General features: G+C 30.3%; 1 long non-coding RNA gene across 1 annotated transcript; it reads right to left on the bottom strand.

Moving 5' to 3' along the window:
* Window positions 1-5986: 5986 nt before the first annotated feature.
* On the bottom strand, window positions 5987-7521 carry LOC107962930 (uncharacterized). Its single transcript, XR_001701825.2, has 2 exons — window positions 7163-7521; window positions 5987-6344 (listed from the first exon to the last, which is right to left on the bottom strand). It is a non-coding gene; the product is annotated as an uncharacterized lncRNA (long non-coding RNA).
* Between the last annotated feature and the right edge of the window lie 809 nt (window positions 7522-8330).

Genomic DNA, 8330 nt, shown 5'->3' with positions numbered 1-8330 from the left:
TGGTCCTCTAAGCTCTTGAGCTAAATCAAACAAATTTACTTCATGATACATTCGGCCTTGTCATAATTTCATTAAAAATCCCTATTAGCCACTTCACAAATCAATTATATCATCTACTTAATATTCCATAACTTATCATGCTAGCCGAATATTATTTATTCAAGTTCTCATTCGGCCATAGCACACACAACATGTTAGCCGATTTTCCCACTTAACATCTAATGCACATATATGCTCATTTGTCTAGCTCCACTTCACCTATCTACCATTACTCATAAAAAGAACATGAAACAACAACCATTTCCTTCAATTCAATTCATGACCGAATGCTCACAACACAACAATTTTCAAAATTTAAACCTTCAATTCAATTCATGACCGAATGCTCACAACACAACAATTTTCAAAATTTAAACATGGGTTAACTAAGCAATGCTTTGACCATGCTAATTTCGCAAGAATATCAAGAAAATACATGGAACATACCTTTGAATCATGCTAAGTAAATGATCGAATGTGCTTGAACTTTTTTTTCCTCTCTTTTTCTCTTAATTTCGGCTATGAAGAACAAAGATGAGCAAGCTTTGTCCTTTTCATTATTTTGTTATTTTATTTATCGTTATTTTATAATATAAAGCCATTAAATATTATAATGCTAATTTAAAATGCATATATTGTTTATCATCATCATTATGGCTGGGCACTACAAATTAAAGTGGGAAATTTGACATGCAAGTCCACCTATTTTAAACCATAAAATATTTGGCCACTACAAATTAACCTATCACATTTTCAAAATTTCTCACATAAGTCCTATTTAATAATTTCACATACAAATGACAAAATCAAAGCATGAAATTTTCACACATGCACTTTCACATATAATAAGAATAGAATATAACATTTAATTATTTTTGTGACTCAGTTTTGTGGTCCCGAAACCACTTTTCGACTAGGGTCAAATTAGGGCTGTCACATTCTCAACCATTCCAATCGCACAGAGGAAGGTAGACTAAAGAAAATGAGCATTTGCCTTGGATGGTCTGGAATTTTGCTCAACGTACGATAACGCTCATCTTTAGTTAATCCTTCTATTTCACATAAGATCATATATGATTTTTGAGTACTTTCTTGAAGCACTTTCTCGGAGGCAATGCTCCTACTTAATTCAAGGCCAATAGTCCGAATGTTTTCCCTCAATAACATGGCAACATCAGTAATTGAAGTAGAAATTTGTTCATTTCCATCATAAATATTTTTTTCTTCTTTGAAAATGTGGAACTATCTTGGTTTGGCTTCGACAGTTGCGATTGTGTGGTCGAGACATCCATCTCATCCAAGGAAACATCATCTATGCATCCATGGTAATTGTTTCCTTCTTCAAGACTATTTGTAGTAGCTACATCCTCAACATCTATTTCTTCAACAATATCTTCATATGTTTGAGCATCTTTCCAAATTGCTCAATCTTTTGCATATATTGAAGTAAGTTGGTCATAATAAGGGAAATTACAATGTCTGCATTGACCGGCTATTTTTCTAATTCTTTCTAGCTCATTTAAATAATCAGCCTTGAATCTCATATCTACGTTATAGGTTCTAACATTGTACAAGTCGACCATACCAGCAACCAACGCAACATCTTCTGGAACCCATTTCCTTTTGGTTCCTCGAGAATTTTAGGAAGAAGCAATTGATTGTGAAAAGCTTGACATAACTATCTTAAGAAAAAAACAAATTAAAATTAGGTTCGATATTATGCATAAGAAGGTTGACATCTTATAAGATTATAACACATGATGAATCAAAAGAAAATAAATTAAAGTTGTAATTCAACAAGTCAGGTATAATACATAAAGACAATTCAAATAAACAAATTAATCTTTTACTACGTTTTAATAAACCTAACTAATTTCTAGATGCTTGGCATTCATAGAATGTTTGATTGGCTAGTTCCATCCTACAAGTAGCCCATGTATCTAATGGATGGATATTTACAATATTCGGTTCATTGTCATCTATCTCATTACGAGGTAATCCTTTTCCAAACTCCACTTTAATAGGATAGACTCATATAAGTTCAAATAAAATTATGAAGCAAACAACATGCAATAATAATTCTATTGTGCACCCACACAGGATAGAATGATGAACTCCTAAGTATTCCCCATCTAAGTTTTAATAACCCAAAACATCTTTCAATAACATTGCGCATTGAAGCATGGTTCATATTGAAAAATTATTCTAAAGTACTTGGCTGGAAACCCTAACGCCGCTCATTCAAATGATATCTTTATCCTCTAAAAGGCATAACAAATCACTTATAGTTTGTGTAACCAGCATCAACTAGATAATAATAACCTATAAAAAAGAAAACAAAACTATTTATCATGGTTAACTTTCCCAAAAAGCATGATCTTAAAAATTAATTCAAACTCTTCCAATTCTATACTTTACTATAAGGAACTTTTAGCCCATGTCTCCTACTAGAGGTGTGCATGGGCCGGGCCGAGCCCATAAAAAAATTTCTGCCCGTTTTCAAGTCCCGGACCCAGCCTAGCCCGAAATATGGGCGTAGAAATTTGTCCAAGCTCGGCCCAGAAAAAAATAGTAGGCCCGAGCCCGGCCCGGCCATATTAATTTTTTTTTGCTTTTTTTATTCAATAAAAAAATTTAAAATATGATAAATCAAATACATTTAAAAACATAAAAACAAATATTAAAACAAAAAACAAATAAAAAATGAGACTAAAATAATTCTTAAAATAATACGTAAATTAAAAATATAATAAAAAGTATTTATATTAAAATTGAAAAATTGAAAAATTGAAATAAATTAGAACTAAATTAAGAACCAAATTATATTAATAACAAAAGTTTTACAATATCAAAATAACATTAAAAACAACAAAAAGAGTAAAGTCAAAGTACTAAAGTTACTTAAAATTAAAAATAAAAAAATTTCAAAAATAATTTAATATTAAAATCGAGCCAGGCTGGGCCGGGGCTAGGCCAAAAAAATCTTACCCGGGGCTTGGCCCGTTTTCTAAACGGGCCTCGTTTTTTGTCCAAGCCCATTTTTCGAGCCTATATTTTTACCCAAACCCTCCTATTTTTCGGGCGGGTCTTTGGGTCGGGCTGGGCCGCCCATCCCATACACACCTCTATCTCCTACTAATGGCATCTTGAAGAACTCGTCCATCAGCAACAGAACCTTTCCAATCAGGAAGAACATAAATAAAATGCATATCATGTGAACAAACACCTAACATATTTGTTGCTATGTCACCTTTTCGTATTCAATATCCAGGTTGATCAACTTTTGAAACCCTAATCTTGATGTGGGTTCCATCTAAATCACTTAAGAAAATCTACATCACATGTATAAAACCTTAGGTTAGAATACTATATTTAAATATAAATCAATTAAATTATGTATGAGCTATATATGAAACTCACTTCAATACCTTGAACCATTTCCACATTGTGTCTATAAAATTAGCTGTAATTGGTTTTGCCTTTTTAAATAGCACATCTTGTAAACGTATGACATCATTTAAAACATTGTGAAATAATTTGGTAACGGTTTTCCTGGACCTATTAAAGTGATGCTTGATAACTCGATTTTTAAGGTAATGAAAAATGATATGTAAAAACATTGTCACTTGCTCATCAACAAGCATGTTCCTTGATGATTTCAATCCTCCTAAAGTTTGTAACATCTCACATAGTTTTAAAAAACAGTTCTATTCATCTTAACTTGTTCAATACAGGTCTTGTCACTAGCATATACAAGTCTTTTCACATAATATTGTTGTGCATAAAAATCTAAAATATATGATCTAACCTTTGGTCTATATGTATGTAGGATAGAGACAACACCCAATGTAACTAAGAACCCACTCACAAATATTCACATTTGCAACCATACAGTCAATGAAAAATCAATTCTTTTACACCTCTCACTTTGTATTATTAAAGGAAATGAGCCATTACTGCAAGATATTAAAGTGTTACATATCTTCAAATCATAGTAAAAATTTCACATTTCTTCAACACTAATCTCAATAGCAGTAAAACAAAATCAAATAATTTAATTACAAAAGAACTTACAATGATTTAGTGAATATAAGAGGCTCAGCTATGTCTGGAGAAAGCAATCAAGCAAGCCAAAGAGAAGAGGAAATAATAACACACTGCCAAAGAAAAATGAACAATACATATTAAGAGTTTTTGCAAAGCACAAAATAATAATTACAAATATCCTTGCAAGTAAAAACCTGTAATCCATTTCTTTATCAAATTTTATTCAAAAAAATTGGCTCTTTATTTAGCAAATAATAATGTCTTTGTAACGCCCCAAATAATTTAATTCTGCTTCTGTGAATATCTAATATAAATGTGTATCTGCTTCAGTGGTTAGGTGTTTTGGGAGTGTGTGTGAGGTCTTGGGTTCAAGTTCCACTTCTGTCAATTTTGTTAATTTTTGGATCTAAGCTTTATCCTTATTCAGTGGGCTTATATTTAACTGTCCATAAAGTTTATAATTGTTTTAAAAATGATATTTAAAGATAATGTAAATAAATAAAATTAAAATAACCAAAAACTATAAACTCCAACGTTCTAACATCCCATGAAATTGATTGGGTTACGTTCTAACTAAGAGAAGGATTACTATATAAAAAGAAGAAAAAATACAAGCTAAATGTAAATTAATATATCTTTCGCAAAATATATACACAAGGAATTACCATATAATTATTAACAAATTAATCTCACTAGTTGTAAAATGAATTACCAATGGTAAAATATTACACAAGTCATTGTCTTATATCTTGAATTTCATTTCAATCCCTCCATTTGAAAAATAAACAAAATGATGCTTATAGATTATAAAAAATAAGCAAAATAGCCCCTTAAAAGAATAAAACTAGATTAAGTTGGTTTTTTTTTTGGGGGGGGGGGAGGGGACAGAGAATGAAAGGAGGGTTAAACCCTTAAAAGAACAATACTAGATTAAACAACACAATGTTGTTGCCAAGAAGTTGCTTGCATACCCCTTTGAATAAATATGAATACCCATACACATAAAGGAACAAATTAGGATTATCATTCCTGCACAGCTTCACCACATGGTCAGCTACAGTGTTAGAGCCCCTTCAAGATGTGACTATACCCATAATTCTCTTATGCTTTTGAAGACATTATAATTTCTGAGGTAGTATAGGGACTGAAATTAAATTTGACCAATTTAAAATGTATTAGAAAAGCTTAATACATGTCACTTGTTTAATCACCCATACTTTTATTTCTAATAATTTATTCGCTCTACCAATCCAACCGTTATTACTATTAAAATTATTTTATTAAATTTAGATTCATTACATTATTATTATTTATTTGCATGGCTACTTTTTTTATTTTATTTCAAAAGTAGAACATAAACCATGAGCATGAATTTTTTTCAAGTTTCATGGATGTTTAATGGAGTATCTGTTAGGAATATTGCCTAAAATAAAGAAATAAAGATACTTGCAACAATTTTCAAATTACTATGCATAAGAAAGAGATGAAATATGAAGAGCAAGAAAAAATTGCTTTGCTAAACATCTTTTTAGTTAAATAAAAAATAAAGTGCACTGATTGTTCCAAGGAAAATGCTGAAATCTGCTTCACCAATCATAATACCAACAAATATAAGATATCGAGAATATGACACCCCCACAACAAATATATTGTTCTTGCTCCCACTAGAATCTTATCCATAGTTTTCCTTTATATATGAGACCAACATGGAATAGATAGATATATTTATATGCTTGACCCGGATCTTGAATAGGTATTAGTACCATCACATACAATTATCTCACTTGCATAAAAAACACAAATCAGCTTTGGCATATAAGTATATGTAAGTTTAATATATGTATATTGTTCTGAATTTTGATGCATTTCAACAAGACCACATAACTTCACTCTAACCATGTCCAAGAAACAAAACAACTTTTTATTTCCATTATGAAAGGCATTCAAACCTCCTAAAACACTTCAGTGATATCAAAAGACATCCACATAACCACAAAAAAGTAACAGTAATATAAAATCTAGGTACATATCCATAGAAAATATTCAAAAGGATGTTGTGGATGAAACTTAAGCCAAAACATGTACATAATTTGTCATTTGTTGTCAAGATCAAAGCAGAAACCAAACATTTAAATCTTGAAGGACAACAAATAAAGTAATGAATATCATGAAGATGCTCGAAATTGTGGGTAGTCTGAAGCACTAAATATAGTAATCAGTTTCCCTGACTCCACATCATGCTAGTTATACTGCTTCACCTGAACATCAAGAAATGCATCATTTATTCGTCTCATTTTTATCGATCATGATTCATGATTTAAATAGCCATAGCATATCTAACATGATTATGGATAAGAACTTGTCGTAAACGTCTTGTAGTATAATTAGCAGTTGCATTACATAGTCAAACAAGATGAAGCACCATATATGCTTGGAACATGAAACAAATCTAAACACAAACCAAATAGCAAAATTATTGAATTTTGAAAAGAAAAAAAGTAAAAGAATTAAGCTGACCTTGCCTTCGTTCCAAGTTGGAATTCAAAGCACCAACTATTACATACAGATAGAGGTCCTAAGTAACCAGTTCAGCTTAAGGGGAAATTCTTAAAAGCAAAATAGTAACAAAACAACTTAAAGGGAGCATAATGCAATTCGAAGCCCTAATTTTTGGATTTAGAAAAACATATCAGTACAATATTTACATTTTCATCTCAGATTAAACACAAAACGAAAATTAAAAACATGTAAATAACAATTTTCAAGTTTTCACTTTCCAAGCATCAAAGACTGACAATTTTCAATTTTCAAGTTCTTGAACAGTTTAAGGAAAAAAGAAACTCAAAAACTCAAATCAAACTCAAGACCTATATTGTTTAGTTTTCAAGAAGCTTGAATCTTACCTATGAAAATTGATGCTTACCTGGAGACGAATTTGATGTTCTGATAATTTTCAATTTTCAAGTTCTTGAACAGTTTAAGGAAAAAAGAAACTCAAAAACTCAAATCAAACTCAAGACCTATATTGTTTAGTTTTCAAAAAGCTTGAATCTTATCTATGAAAATTGATGCTTACCTGGAAACGAATTCGATGTTCTAAGCTTTCTTTCCCTCAGATGAAAAGTGAAAGTTTGGAAGAAAATGGTGAAAGAAGAACGTCCCAGGTTTTTGCCTAATAGAAGCTCGTAAATTTGTGATTTTGTGAGGGGTATGCTAGGAATGAAAAAATTATAAGTTATTCCTTGTATTTATTGAATAACCATTACATGGGCTAGGTGTCGACTAACCATTCAACATTTTTAACGAATGGAGCAGGAATGAAGATCTCATACTCTGTGAAATTATTTGAACAAAAAAATGGAATGGTAGTCCCCTCAGAATTTGGATTTAACTGCATAGCAATTCCATTGAGGCAAACATGATGTTAAAAAATAAAATTTCAAGTTAAAAGATGTTTAGTGGTGATGGGAATGATGATAATGGTTAAGCATGCCTCAAATTTGAATAATCAATTTGATTAATTTGATTTCAAACCTAATTTAATTATAAAAATCTCGATAACATAAAATTATCTAACTCGAATTTGAACACAAATCAAAATAGATTGAACTAAAATTATTTATACTCGAAATAATTCAAACAAATAACTTAAAAGCGATCTATTGAGCTGGTAAAACAAACCTTAGCTAATTAAAGTACATTTGAGATTGAACCTAATATGATCTAAGCTAACTTAAAAAGTCAAAATAAAAGCCACTAGTGATTTAAAGTAATCATGTAAAATAAAATTAATTATTACATTCAAAATAAAAATATTTATAACTTATAAAATAGACTTATTCATGGGTCGGACTGCCGTTTAAGCTTGAAAATTAAAATTTAGGAGGGTTTAAGCTCGTTTAGAAAATAGGTCGGGCTCTCTAATTTTGTAATATATTATATTATATAATTTATAACAAAAAATAATAATTTTATAATAATAATTAATACTATAATATAAACATATTAAAAATGTTAATTAAAAATAATATAAATATTTAAATTTCAATATTAATTAAAAATCACATACATATTTTTCTAAAAAATAAAAAAATAACATGGACAAGCCTAAAATGGGCTTGGGCTACCCAATTTATAAAATGAGTGGGCTTTGGTAAAGTTTTAGGCTCATATTTCGAGTCAGACCAGTCTTGGTCAAGCATAAAGTGTATTAATATCATACTTAAGCCCGACTTGAACCCGAC

Source organism: Gossypium hirsutum, chromosome A06, assembly GCF_007990345.1.
Source record: "Gossypium hirsutum isolate 1008001.06 chromosome A06, Gossypium_hirsutum_v2.1, whole genome shotgun sequence".
NCBI classification, from domain to species: domain Eukaryota; kingdom Viridiplantae; phylum Streptophyta; class Magnoliopsida; order Malvales; family Malvaceae; genus Gossypium; species Gossypium hirsutum.
This window is presented reverse-complemented; position numbering and strand designations above follow the sequence as displayed.